Genomic DNA, 14504 nt, shown 5'->3' on the forward strand with positions numbered 1-14504 from the left:
GCACAGTCAGCGGTCCACTAGAAAACATTGACTGCCAAACAGGGTTACATTGATGGATGTTTCCTTCGGGAACGAAGGCGTCCGCCCAGACCGTGAGAAGACTTGGACGTCACGACATTTCCAGCGCCGAAAGACACGAATGCCGTGCCAAGATTCCTTGGACTTTGTGGCTACTGTCGACGTTCCGTTCGAGATTTCGCAAGGATTTCCGCACCGGACACAAAACTCACGAAGGGCGCCGACAAGTTCGAATGGACCGGGGAGCAGCAGCAGGTATTCAGCGAGCTGAAGCGAAGAGTCCAGACTCCTCCTGTCCTTGGACACTATGTTCAGGATACGGAAACGAAGGTTTACATAGACGCTAATAATGCAGGACTTGGAGCGGTACTGGCGCAACTGCAAGAAGCCACCGAGCGAGTCATCACCTACGCAAGACGGACGCAGTCCAAATTTTAAAAAAAATTACGCCACGACTGAAACGGTATGTATTGCGGCCGTCTGGGCAATCGCGAAGTTCCGCCCGAACTTGTACGGGAGCCCGCTCCGCGTAGTCACAGATCATCAGACGCTCTGCTGGCTTGCCAATCTCAAGGACCCTTCAGAACGGCACGCTCGATGGAGAGCTCCGACCACAAGAGTTCAACATGACTGCAGTCTACAAGTCAGCGGCAAGCACAACGATGCCGACTGCTTGTCCAGGGCCCCTGTCGAAACCCCTTCCCGTTTCAGCGACGACAATGACGACGAGAGCTTCCTAAGACTAGTGTCCACCGAAGACCTGTCACGACGTCAACGAGACGATCCTTAGCTGGGCGCATTAATTGAGCACCTGACAGGGCGCGGGTGTACCGTGCCCCGTGTTTTCTTTCGAACCTTGCCGACCTTCGCCATTCGACAAGGTGTACTCTGCAAAAATAACTTTGGGGACACAGCCTCGCCGTGGCTGCTGGTAATCCCGACCAGCCTTCGAGAAGAGATCTTTCAAGCATGTCACGCCGGTTCGACGTCCGGACTCCTTGGTTACAGCCGGACACTGGTCCGCATTCGTGAAAAGTATTACTGGTTCAAGCTTCCAAAAACCGTCCAACTCTACACCCGATCCTGCCACGAGTGCCAGCGCCACATGAAAACGCTAACGAAGCCGGCAAGTCTCCTGCAACCAATTCCTCAGTAAACTGCACCGTTCCAGCAAATCGGACTAGGTCTACTTGTTCTTTTTCCGCCGTCGACCCGAGGAAACCGTTGGATAATTGTCGCCACAAACCATCTCACGTGGTAAGCATAAATAAAAGCCCTTCCTTCAGAGACTGCTGTTGAAGTCGCCAAGTTTTTCATCGGGTCCATTGTCCTCCAGGACGGCGCTTCCGAAGTTCTGATTAAACATCGCGGATCATCTTTAATGACTCAGCTGACCCAGAAAATCCTCTGCGTCAGTCACCCCAGCCATCGTCGTATCACTGCGTACCACCCGCAGATCAACGGGCTGACGGAGCGACTCAACAAGACAATCGCCGACATGATCTATATGTACGTCGACGTTGAGCACAAGACATGGGACGAGGTGTTGCCCTACGTCACGTTCGCCTACAATACGGCGGTTCAAGATACCACTGGATTCACACCTTTCCGGCTGGTACATGGTCGGAAGGTAACGACCATGTTGGACGCAATGCTGCCCCATGAGCCAGCTGACAGAAAGAGCAACGACGCCCAGGTGGTTGCTCAACGGGCCGAAGAAGTCCGCCAGCTCGCCCGACTTCTGATTCAAGACCAGCAACGCGTCGGCGCGGGCCGCTACAACCTACCTTGCAGGGACGTCCGCTTCTAGGCCGGAGACAGGGTGTGGGTGTGGACACCCATTCGCGCCACGGCCTCAGTGAGAGACTGCTGAAACGGTACTCTGAACCCTACAAGGTACTTCGTCGCCTCGGGAAGCTGAACTACGAGGTAATGCCCGACGGACAAGAACATCATCACGCCACCCACCACAACATGAAATCGTCCATGTCGTGCGTCTGCAGCCGTACTACGCTCGATAGGACTGTGGACTTTATGTGTGCTAAACGACTCCTTAGTTTGCCTTTTTTTTTGCTTTGTTTTGTTCTGCGTTGCATTGAGGCGATGCAACAGAAAACACTTTCGAACTTTTGTATTTCGCAATGAAGAAATCAGAAAGACCGCATCTTTTAGGGATTTTGTACGTCTCCCTCTAACTCTAGTACACTTCCTCCCCCTTTAATTAACACAATGCGAGCAGCATAGCAACTTCTGCGAAAATTTTCGCTTCTGTTTTCATACTGAAAGCCCCTGTAATTTTCTGAAAGAAATATCCCTCTTATCTTGAATGCAGCACAGGCTAGAAGGACCTTCCTGTGATTCCTGCCCAGGCGTCTTCAAAGCCAGTGCGCAAGTTTTCTATGGCTGATGTAGCGGTACCTTCTGTTGACATGGAGAAAATCGTTGCTTCATGTTATCCCAATTTTTGTTCAGCACTGTTAATTGAAAATGAAAACGTCCAACTTGTTTACGAGATGGACAACTTTATGTTGTTAGACTGGTGAGGCGAACCTTACCAATATTCAAAATATACAAAATCGTTTGCATCACAATTTTTGGGCACTTCACTTGCACAGTGCCACAGACACAGCTCACATGCTGTGTACAGCAAAATCATTGTTTTACATTTTGTAACAAATTAATTAGGATCGTTCTGAACTCTGAACTACCTCTTTCGTCCAACGTAGCCTGAGACACTTGTATCGTGTGCTCTGACATTTTGTTTCTTCCAGTTCATTGTATTCTTTCAGTGCAACACCATCTCTTACCGTGAAAAAGTTCACCATCCGTGAGCTAATGTGAGGATAACGTCTCAAAACCGTGCCGGCGGAGAGAGATTTGTACGGTTCCACAGGTTCATACTAAAGCCAGTGCTCGACGTCCTAGGCGGCACAGGAGGCGCCTGTTTTGTTTTTATAGGTTCTTTTAGGCTCCCGTTTCTTATTGGCGACGATGGTCGGAATCTGACGTCTTTATTATTTTGTACAGATTTGGCACCTGGGTCACTTTGTATTTCGGATGACTGATGTTTCTGTGTTTCTTCCGTAGTGATTTTGTTGAACTGGCTGTGATTTTAGATCCCTTCCTCACTATTAGAAGGCTGCATCATTTCTTGACATGACCGAAGCAAGTCAGGCGGAGGGTCATTGCTTGCCATAGGGGGTTGTTCACCCTTTTCAAAAACAATGCTAGCCGTCCCGCATTTCTTCCGCAGATTCAAACGACTCGGTTGGATAGTGGTCTGTTTGATGTGGTTGCCATTCCTGTTCGGAGATAAAAGGAACGCCCAGGAACATTCTGAAACACTTTCGCCAGCAGGTAGGCCGCTTTCGTAAAGTTGTCTAGGGCACCCGGATGATTAGAGTTGCCGGTAAGCTTCAGCCTGTTACAATGCACAACGACCCGCTTGCTTCTCAGAGTCCGCAAGATCAGTCGGAAACCTTGTTTCGGAAGCGTTTCTGGGTTTCACTTTTAGATCTGGGCGTGCCTCCGCGCCTGCAATCCTGTTACCCCTTGCCAAAGCGCGCAAAGTGCGTGCGTCACCACGGATCACAAGGCGCGTCTCCACAATGGAACCAACGTTAATAATACCGACATCGTGTGACAGTCCGGAGGATTTTTAAAGCGCACTACTTAGCAGATCGCTTCCTGCTTGAGCAGCGTCGCCGTCGCCGTCGGCGTAACAGAGCGCGTTGAATTATGGGAATAATGCAAGCAGGCATAACCGCACGTTGCATTATGCCAAACATTTCTCCACTATTAAGCGGAAAAAATTTCGCAAAAGTTTTCCGCTAAATTTCCCCGCTAATTTTGCGGAAAAATTTCGCTACTAAATTTAGGAAAAAAACTTCCTCGCTAAATCCAGAGGAAAATTGTTTGCGTGGAATTCAGCGCAAAACATGACCCCCTGAATTTAGAAGACAAAAATCACAGGTAACTTTAGCGGGAAATTCTCGCAATATATTTAGCGGAAAAATTTTCGGTATAAATTTAGCGGAACATTTTTTTCTGTATAAATTTAGCGGAAAAATTGAACCGCTAAATTTATCGAAAAATGTTCCGGCTATACTGAGCGGAAAACGTTCCCCGCTAGATTTAGAGGAAACAAATTGCCCGCTAAGTATAGCGAATAAAATTTTCGCGCCAGCGAAAAAATTGTTTAGATGAAAGAATTCCCCATTACATTTGGCGGAAAGATTTCTCCGCTAAATTTTGCGCGAAATTTAGGGTAAATTTTCCACTAAATGGGAAGGGAGCAGAAGAGGAGGAGGGAAGGGGGAGGAGGGGCATATCCTCCCCTCCATACTCTTCCATCCTCGTCCTCAAGAGCTGAGCTCTAATTTGGCGTTACAGAGAAATGTAAACGTCTCTTTTTATTTTTTTATAAAGCTTATTTTACGTCCGATGTGTGGCTGCGCACGTAGGTTGCGCGTTTTGCCCACGGATTACTGAATAGGAGGTGCAAAGAATGAGCTAAACAAAAAAACAAATACAAAACCTAGGAACGCTTCCCAATTGAGCACTTTCTTTCTGAAAGCCGTAAAATGCTGCGTATACTTCATTTCAATGTTACGTCGGTGTATTTGATGGCTCTCACCAAGACTCTAATTAAAACCACGCCTTTAAAAGTGACAGTTAAAATGTAATAATTTAAACATTGGTAATTTTTTAAATTATATTCATCTCTCGCACTTTTTCCTAAAAGGCCCTTTTGCACGGACACTATTGGCACCAACCGTTCTTTTTTTTTTGTCATGCTTAGTTTCTGAAAGAAAGATTTGGTTGTGTTTTCAAAACACCCGGCATAAATATAGCCATTTTGAAAAAAATACGTATTCATTACAATTTCATCTTAATTTGCGCTTGTTCCTTTTATTAGTAACGTCTAAAATAAGTATGTATTGCTGTATAGTATATAACGTTTGTAATGCATATAATACCGTTTAATATAATGACTGTATCCTAGTTCATTTTAACTTTTTTACATTATTGACATTGACTGAAATTTAATATGACATCTTAAATAATGTTATGCTTGTGTTTCACGTATCAAAAAAACGGTAGGCATATGGGGCGCACCAGCGAAAAACTGCCGATTAATTTTGACAACCTGCGAATATTTTCCACGTGCAACCGAAAGCTCTTCAACGAGATGCAACATTACGAGAACCACTCAGTTGGAAACCTGCCATAGAGCTTGCTCTGAAAAAGTGGCACCGATCCTTACTCGAGGACCGACTTAATGGCGATCGCAAAGGCGCCATTTATCCCACAGCGGAAACTAGGAGAATTACACTGCATCTTGTATTGGTTCGAGATTATCGCATTCGATGGCGGCCACAGTGACTGTTCTGTTTTGGCTTTTATCGGTCATTTTGACGTCGAAACATATACGAAGGAAGCGGTATCGGGGATGCCAACCCCCGGCTCCCAAGCGGACGCGTGTCTAATTACATCCGAAGTCATGACTCGCCCAGGTTTGCTGGCGCTACCTGGAATCACCGGTGAGACATAGCTGTATAAAAACAATATTAACTGTGCAGCAAAACATTGTAAACTAACGCATTAAAAAAAAAGAATCACGCGCCTGTTATTTTGTACTAATCTCCATGAAAGGTTGTTACGAAAAGAGATTTTTCTATTTTTTACGCAAAAACATGCTTTTAAAAGCTCAAACTGACCACAGTAAAAAAAAAAATAACCGTGGCGCTGTCATCGCATTTAGCTTCTCAGGGGACGCCCGAGGCCCTGGTTCCAACGCTGAGTTTTCCAAATGAGTGTTCCAGTAACGTTGACCCAATATGCCTCCATCATATTGCTGGTACATCACCGAGATTTGCTCCCGCCTCCAGTGGATCCGTCGGCCGCCAAAGCATTTTCTCGGAGCCACAGAGACTGCATCCGTTACCAAGATAATGTGCCGCTGTCTAAGTTTTCATTTTGTTTTTTTTTCAGAAGAATTTTCCAGTAATATAGTGAAGAATTATGTAATGTATTCTAGAACTGCTCTTATTATATAACCATCTTGAGCTAAAGAACTTTAAGTGCAGCTGCTTTGTCAGGCACCACGCCTTTATCTCTCTCCCGGGAAACAAATTAGAAAAAAACAAATAATTGCAATTAGACACATTTCTACGAAGGCACATTTCTGTTAATGCATAATTTCTTCAAAGCATTCTACCAAAGTAGAATTCACGGAGAAGAAATTGCTAGAGGAGTCGGTGCAGTTTTTCCTTTCCTAGCTTGAATTTCGGCTCTCTTCTAATGCAATGGAGGAAATTACTCTGCTGAGAAATACTTTGACGATTGTTTCTTCTTGCTTGCCAAAACATTCTATTCGTATCTGAGCGATCGTACACGCTGCGAGCTTCCTACGACTGCCGCGTTCGAGAAAAAAAAAAAAAGAAAGCATATCTGAACAGGATGAGATTATTTCCCCAAAGCGTACATGGTCGGTCTTGCTCGAGTAATGCTGCGGGCTCCAGCGACTGTCTTCCCGTCTTGTGCTTGGTCCCTCTCGGAAATGCTTGTGGGTCAACCAAGATGTCAGTTCTCGCGACGCACTGAAAGCCAGGCGTTGTCTGGTTCGTATTGACTTATCTACTTGTGGTAGTAGCTCACGAAGAAAGAAACAGGTTTCTTATTTTGTGACGCATTCAAGCATGCCAACCGACCGCTGCGATAGCAATCCGCTGACATGGGGGATGCATATGTTTTGGAGAGTATCGAGGCTCGCCGCTTCTTCCGTGCAGCGATTGACGCTTGATAAAATACACGTGAAACGTGGCAATCATAAAACTATTGGGTTTATACTCAATATGCGTGATGATGAATACCTGCATTATGTCTACTCTACGCTAGCTTCTAAATACTTGAGTTGTTGTTGTTGTTGTTGGATATGTTTTATTCATATTTAGAAGGGCTACGATGCGACCGGTTTCATGCCTTGTCGTGAAGGGGAAGGGCTCCTCATTTGTCACAAAACTCCTTAGAACGCGATTTATATTTCGCTCCTCTGGTCAGCCGATGTCGCCTTTTCATTGCCTTGGCGAGAGAGCATGGATATTTGCTAAGTCATATTTTTTAAAGGGCCCATGAAACGATTTTTGGGTTGGGATAAATCATTTTAGATTGTTATTTTACTAATAACACATCGTTCAGTGGACCAAAAGAGAAAAGGTAGAAAGTCAAAAGCCCGACTTTCAGTGCAAAAATTTGAAAACAGAGCGGACTGTTTCGTACCTCCTCCTCTTCGCAACCTCTCTGTCAATTCAGTGTGGTACATCCGCGGTCCCAAAAGCGCGTCATCTGGTACAAACTGACGTCACACGCAACCGGACCTCACTTATTCCCTTCACCCCTAAGCTGACATTGTGCTGGAAGCTACGCGCTTGCCGGACCAATCAGCGGCCTCCCTTTCATCATTTGACTTCATTCTCTGCAGCCACATTTGCCACACTCACGTGGCAAGTGTGGCTGGCCGAACGAGCACGTAGCTTCAACATCACTGTCAGCTTCGGGATGAACGGGGTGGGGAAAGCAACTTTTGTCTGAATTTTGAACGACGTGCTAATCTTCTAGGGGGACAATGGCTCTGTCCGGCTACACAAACCAGATTCCGAGCGAGGGGGCCTCCCTTCTTTTAGCCTTCTTTAACTGTTTGGTGGAATGGGCGATTTATGAGTTGAGGAGGAAAGCTAAACAGGAAAACGTTGGAAAAGCGTTTCATGACCCCTTTAAGCTTTGAGCTCGTACATACTTTTAAACGGAACGACAATGCGTCAGTTTGTAAAATCAAGCTTTCTAAACGGTTGCCTAGCTTTCCTTAAATGTGTTAGACCGCTTTCAAGATGTCTGCACAAGAAAGTGTTACGCGTCGTTAATTTATAAAAACCTTGAACTTTTAAATGCACGAAGAATTAAAAAGGCATTTTTTGACCAGACTAGTTTTGGTATTGCAATGTATGAAAATATTCCGGTTGCGGTGGGTATAATAGTTCTACAGCGGAAACGTGGCTACTCCACACCGAAGAGAGGTCGGCGCTCGGTTCCACTTCCCCGAGATATCTTTGTCATCCAGTAATGATATGCCACTCTTGAAGCGGGAGCGCCACTGAGAGCTCTTATCGAAGCCGAACAATAACTCGCAATATGCCTGCTGTTTTCTTTTCAAATGGAACTGCTCTAAATTTGCCGAGTTTGACGGAGATTTTAGGTTTGCTCGCCCTTACAGTCTATCTAAGAATAGACATTTTGCTCATGTGCGACGTCAAAAAACGACTAGTGTAGTGCAACTCCAATGCCCCCAGTACGTCGAACTTTTTACAGTCACATTTGATGGTCCCTCCCTTTGACTACTACGCGCGCATCACTATGTTCCCTTCTCTTTTTAGGTTAAAATTTTGTCTCGCAATGTTTCGATGGCACTTTGAACTTAGAGCTATCTAGAATTTTATTAGGATGCGAATATCACTTGGCTCTCAAGTACAATCCGGTCCCAGAATAGTCATAACTTTAGGATTAACATTCCAAAACAATATACGCCTAAACTGTAGAGAAATATACTAGGACAAGCATATAATAAAGGAAAACTATATTTCCTTCTATCTACACACATGTGACGTGTTGTTAGACGCAACATGTTTTAAATATATAATTTGGGTCAGTTTCCGAACGTCCTGCTTTGAGTAAGTGCGGCCAGCTGGGTGCCCCGAAGTTTCACAATACGTCTTCGAGAGCACGTCACGAAGTAAGGAGGACGAGTGCACGATTTATCAGTGGGAGTATCAAACAACTCGTCAGCATCGACGTGGATTACACGCGTGATTACGCCCCGTTGGGGAACATCATGTGATGCCTTGGTAGTAAAACCCAAAGCGCTGCAAACCAGATGCCCTTCGTACATCTCTTCCGTCGTCTACGAATCTCTGGAAACGAATCGGTTCTTAAAAATCACCAAAGCTCAGAAGCCGTTGCGGAGCCACGGCCGCAGCAGACAGCAGGCGGAGGCGATTAATGTTACGCTCTTCATGTTTGGTGAGAGCTAGTAAAGTTGTTAGACTTACTTTTATTTTTAATAATTTATTCTTGAGTGTTTCTTCGAAATATTATACCTTGGGTTAGATACGTAAAAGTGTGTGCGGTAATTTTGAGCTAGATTATTACATACCAGAGGATTTTGGCTGCGGTAAGCTTTTCTAATTAGATTAAAAGCAATTCCAAAGGAAAACCAAAATGAAAGGGGAAAATGCGCAGTGGCATTAGGAACTTGCAAATACATCTTCAGCAAAGTAGCGAGTTTATGAAGATAAAATGTGACTTAGCACCAGCGATATATTTTTACAATGTTGCCCATTTATTCACGACGGCAAATATATTACATAGTAAGATATACCATTACTATATTTTACCAATTGATGACCAGTTTTTATTTACATTTAAAACTTCTATAACGTCTATCAAGTGAGATCTTACTGTTTTAAAGATAATAAATACAAGCATTCGACCATCTCGCGTGAAAACGTTTGCAAATCCGGTTGGAACACTGCGTCCAATTAGGGACCAGAATGGTTCCTCCACATAAGGTCAAGGTACGGCTGGCAAGTTCGTTTACTCTTTGCGCGGGTTGTGCGTTTGTTTATCCCTCAGATGCGCTGATGTTCCTTTGTTTCCCACCAATCACAGCTAATAGAGCACGCGCTCTAGGCTGCCTTCTCATCGCACGTTCTCTGCTCGTTGCCCTTCGATTGGCCTGCCTCTGGTCGCATTTAAGCTCCGATAAAGCAGCTTTTTGTAAAACTCACTTTCGTGTAATTTAGGGTCTCAAACGGTATCACATTTATTGCTGTACTTGTAATCTGGATTCACTGAGGACTGCACATTTCGCGATAGCTTCGCGATAACGCAAAAGTGAACCGAGGGAACCGACCCAAAATCGCGGGTCAAGTTATTATGTAAATATAATCAATCGTTCAAGGACCTATTGTCAGGCCTCCAATTAATCTCTGTAACCAAAAAAACAGGTCATTATTTATTAATCTCTAGCAACGAAACTTTGAAATAAGATGTTCCTTTTGATTTGTAACAATACTGTGCATTATAAAGCGGCGTAATGTGAAATTGAGCTATCAGCCAAAAATTTCAGCTTTTAAACATGTATAGTCCGCGGACTACAACCCGGAAAATACAGTGCTGGAAAGAAATACTTCAGAAGAATAAGACGTATTATAAAGAAAGTTGACGGTAGGAATGCCTCAAGTAAGAGGTGATAAAATATTTAAAAAAGGCAAAAACGGTGGTTAAGCATTTAATACGCGCACTACCAGATGCTCATCGCCTACATACAGGTTTGTGAGCTTGCTTCCTGGTGGTCAATATCTATATCTTTCATTGACAGTAATAATTATAAATATCACACTGCTCGTCGGCAACCTCTGCTATTAGACTCGCGCTTTTCGTTTCCGCAGGCCTTAGGAAGATAGCCTATAACCAGTGTGCCGACAAATAACAGACTGGTATATGTCATTGAAGATAGGAATCCTCCGATTATGCATTAATTATAATATCTAACTCCCTCAAAATGGAGCTCTAAAAAGAGACGAAGCTTCTGGCGAAACTGCGTTCGCGAGCACGATATTGGGTAGGCATCTTTGAAAATTATTTTCTTAAGGCTGGCAATATCTGTTTGTCCTTACAGCCGTACCCCGGATTTCCAATGAAATATTGACAACCGTGTGTCTATTGTCTTTTTGATTCGTTAATTCATTAACGGCTCACAAATTAAGAAGCATTATTACGTGAAGCGTTAAAACGAGAAACTAATGAAAATTGAAGTGCTAGCAGGGACAAAAACATAGAGCCTATGTTTGCATACCCATTAGAATTATCTAGAAGATGCCTCTTAAACACCGTGAGCAGAGAAACATCCAAGCATGCAGACTTTCTGTAGACAAAAAAAGTTGTAAACTATCAAAGGAAAATGTTTATTTGCAATAATAATTCCACCAGCATGCAAAAAAAAAAGTGTGTAAAACTTTTAGAAGGTGTTTGGTGGCGTGACACACCGCACGAACGTTTATCACGGAACGCGCGAACGAGCGTGATACGCAAATAAAGCTTAATAATAATCAGACATCTTATGCAGGCCTCGCACAACAAAATCACGAGTAACCCTATGGAATGACACTCGTTAGCACTTAAGACGAAACTTGGTGAAGTTGGTACACACGGCCCATCCCGCTGCTCCCGTGTCTCAAAATGGACGTCTCCCAGGGTGTCCCACACGCCAGGGCCAAAACAAGCTGGAGAATTTTGCAGTCCGTAGGCAGCTGGAGTTGCGACCCCCACCGATCACGGGCCTGCTCTCCGGGTAGGTCGGATTGACACATCTTCGTCCTCGCGACGCCCCTTCCTCAGACCAAGTTCAGCGCTGCTTCTTCAGCACCGCCTCGACTGTCTTTACCCAGGTACAATGGAAACATTGCGACACTGTTGGCGCAAACACGACATCGGCGCATTTTCGTATTTTACTTCTAAATAGCATTTGCGAGCACGAAATCTTATCGCTTCCAATAAATAACTCAATGAGCTCTTTCCGTAGCAATATTAACTTGGATTACATCCATTGGTTTCAAAGAGAAAAACTGGAAACACCGGCGATCGCTTGTTCCCGCTAGCAGTATCGCGCTCTGTACGTGCACGATTGTATACGTGCATAATGCGCAACCAGTTGCTTGCCTGCTAAACAAATACCGATTTGCTTCGGCCGAGGCAAAGCGGTATTTTCTGGAGCTCTCGCGAAAAGAGTGGTACGATCACTGCACATCGTTCAACGGACGCACTTCACCAGCCGAGGTCTGAGTGACGACGCGTGCAACGGCAAAATGCACGCACCTCCGAATGGCCTGGAAAGATATGGTTGGGACTAGTTAATAAAGAATTTGCAGGTGAGGCCGGCTCTGCATTTTTCCCCGAGGAGTGTCCCAAAAGTTACGACCCCACGAATATCATAAACTTTCACTCGCCCTCTGCAAGCCCGGAACCAGGTATGAAGGAGTCTTTCACAATGGCTGAGCTACAAGGCGCACTATTAATTACAAAGTTGCACGGTGCCCCGCACAGTAAATATTTTAACACCCAAAATCGTGTTAAAAGGGTGTCTTTTTAACCTACACCCTTTTTACACGATTTTGAGTATTGGTGGGTGTAACAGGGGTGCACGAGAAGGCTTACACCCTACATACACCCCTCTTACACCCCTATCACACCCACAATTTGAAATATGCTCAGGATATTGTGTTAGAAGGGTGTACGCACTCGTCGCAACACCCCCTGTTCATAACGTGTAGAAAGGGTGTGATAGACTTATATGATTTCAAGGAGTCGGAGTTAATCACGTCGAAGAAACCCTTGTCTACGAGAGGAACCGGTATGAACATCGTGACATCGATTGATCGTCATCGCGGTATAGCGGCGTGTGCCCCAAATCGAGGAGCTAGCTATGAAATGAGTCGGAAAAAAAAAAATGTCGCCTGCATTAGCAAGCTCGAATTTTTATCTAATATGTGCTCTAAGTGGTGGTTTTTGTACTTTGTGCAATACGAAGACGTAGCTCAAATTGCTTGGAATTATGTAGCGATGCATCGGTCCGCGTCCCGTCAAAACTTCAGGACATCAACGAGAACGTGGAAGAATGCGCGTCACATTAATCTTAGCCAAATCCGCTTTCCCCTCTGTTCGGTCAATATCATTGTCATCGACGCCGTTTTTCTTCACGCCAGAGGAGAGGCCATTGATTACCGGTTTTTGCCCGAAAACCCGGCGCAAATGACGATGAGCAGTGCTCTATGCTTTTGTCCCCGGTCAAGTGGTTAATGGACGTCCACATACTTTTCATTCACACGGTGTGAGACAGGCGTAATGTTGATACTGTCGATTACACCCATGATTTTATAACCGTTCATGTTTATTGCTTTGGTGAAACGGTTGCTGATGTACGGCGGTACCAACATCGAATATAATTAATCGCCACACAAAGGCGCGTATGATTAGGAAGTGCTAGAGAATGTTTTTTGCAACTCCGATCGAACTCTCCGTCCGAGAGGAGCCGAAAATTACGTGTCTCGCGTGCATCAGTTTTTTTCAGTTCAACTTCGATTTAAAAAATCACCTCCGCTCGCAAAAGGTGACCGAAGAAGTGTAAATATACAGCCCAAGCAACACACCGTATGTCGCCGATATTGGATCTATTCGAAAAGATTGTGCCAACACCATTTTGGTTTAGCCAATATTTAAAGAATGGGATGGGTCGCGCCAACGATATCCTGACATACCGTACGCGACGCCGTTTTTAGTTGAGTGTTGAGAATGTCCTGCGTGAACCCGCTATGCCGGAGAGGTATTTCTGTTTCTTTGCCGCCTAAAATACGACGTTAAAAATAAAAAAAGATTAGTCCAAGCGCAATCTGCTTGCTTTTAGCCCGAGACGTCTTCCTCGGGAAAAAACCGAGCAAATTCCGCTTTGCTTAATCTTTTTATTCATTTTCTTTTTAACTGCGCTGAAGCTTGGAACGAACAGTGGCGCCTTTTTTTTGGGAAGCACAAACTCACCTGAGTGAACCAATAAATACACTTCCAAACACATGAAGAAAAAAAAGGAAAGGAAAGAAGAAATTCAAACGCATAAACAAGACGACGATCAACGAGTTCTTGCAGAAAGCATAAGCCACTCCCCGGCTTCACACTTTTCGAAAGGGAACCGCCACTCGAGCAACAACTTCAAGGTCCCACATACAAGGCGACCCTCCCTGTGCAGCCCAGGAGGCAGCAGAGGGAGATTAGCAGCTTTGTCCACCCCTCTTTGACCTCTTCTTCTGATAAGCCTTCCCACTTCCTTTTGTGTCCATGTGGCTGCGAGCGAGTGCGAAGGCCGCTTCTAGCGAATCAGAGGTGTGGAGCGAAACACGTGACCGCTCTCCGTAGGGCAAAAACGCAACGAGGTAGAGGGGCTTGGAGCGATAAACCGGGGTTCCGGTCTGCACTTGAAAGTGACCCCCATAAGGCGGCTGCCATTGTACGCAAATTTGACCACTCGTCACATGACCGAACCAAATGCGTGACGTCACAGGAAAGATGGCAGCGCCCATGCAGCGGCTGGCCCCAGCTGGGCCGGAGCTTGTCGGGTGCTATGTTGGTTGTCGTTCGTCTCGGCGAGTTGATTTCAGACGCAGAAGCCGTCATATGAGGCCGGTCGACAGCGACTTCAGAGTTCAGCGTGGTGTCTGACGTAGGTACAAGGTGAAAATACGGAGGAACGGTGTTCATTTCGCTGGTGACCGACGGCGGTAATGGCACGGAAGAAACAATCTGCCCTACGTTGCTCGCACCTCGGATTGATTCGGATACCGCTAGGATAAAATTTAAGGCGACGTTTCTGTGCTCTCGTTGAC

This window comes from Ixodes scapularis, unplaced genomic scaffold (assembly GCF_016920785.2).
Source record: "Ixodes scapularis isolate PalLabHiFi unplaced genomic scaffold, ASM1692078v2 PGA_scaffold0__279_contigs__length_252992795, whole genome shotgun sequence".
Lineage (NCBI taxonomy): Eukaryota > Metazoa > Arthropoda > Arachnida > Ixodida > Ixodidae > Ixodes > Ixodes scapularis.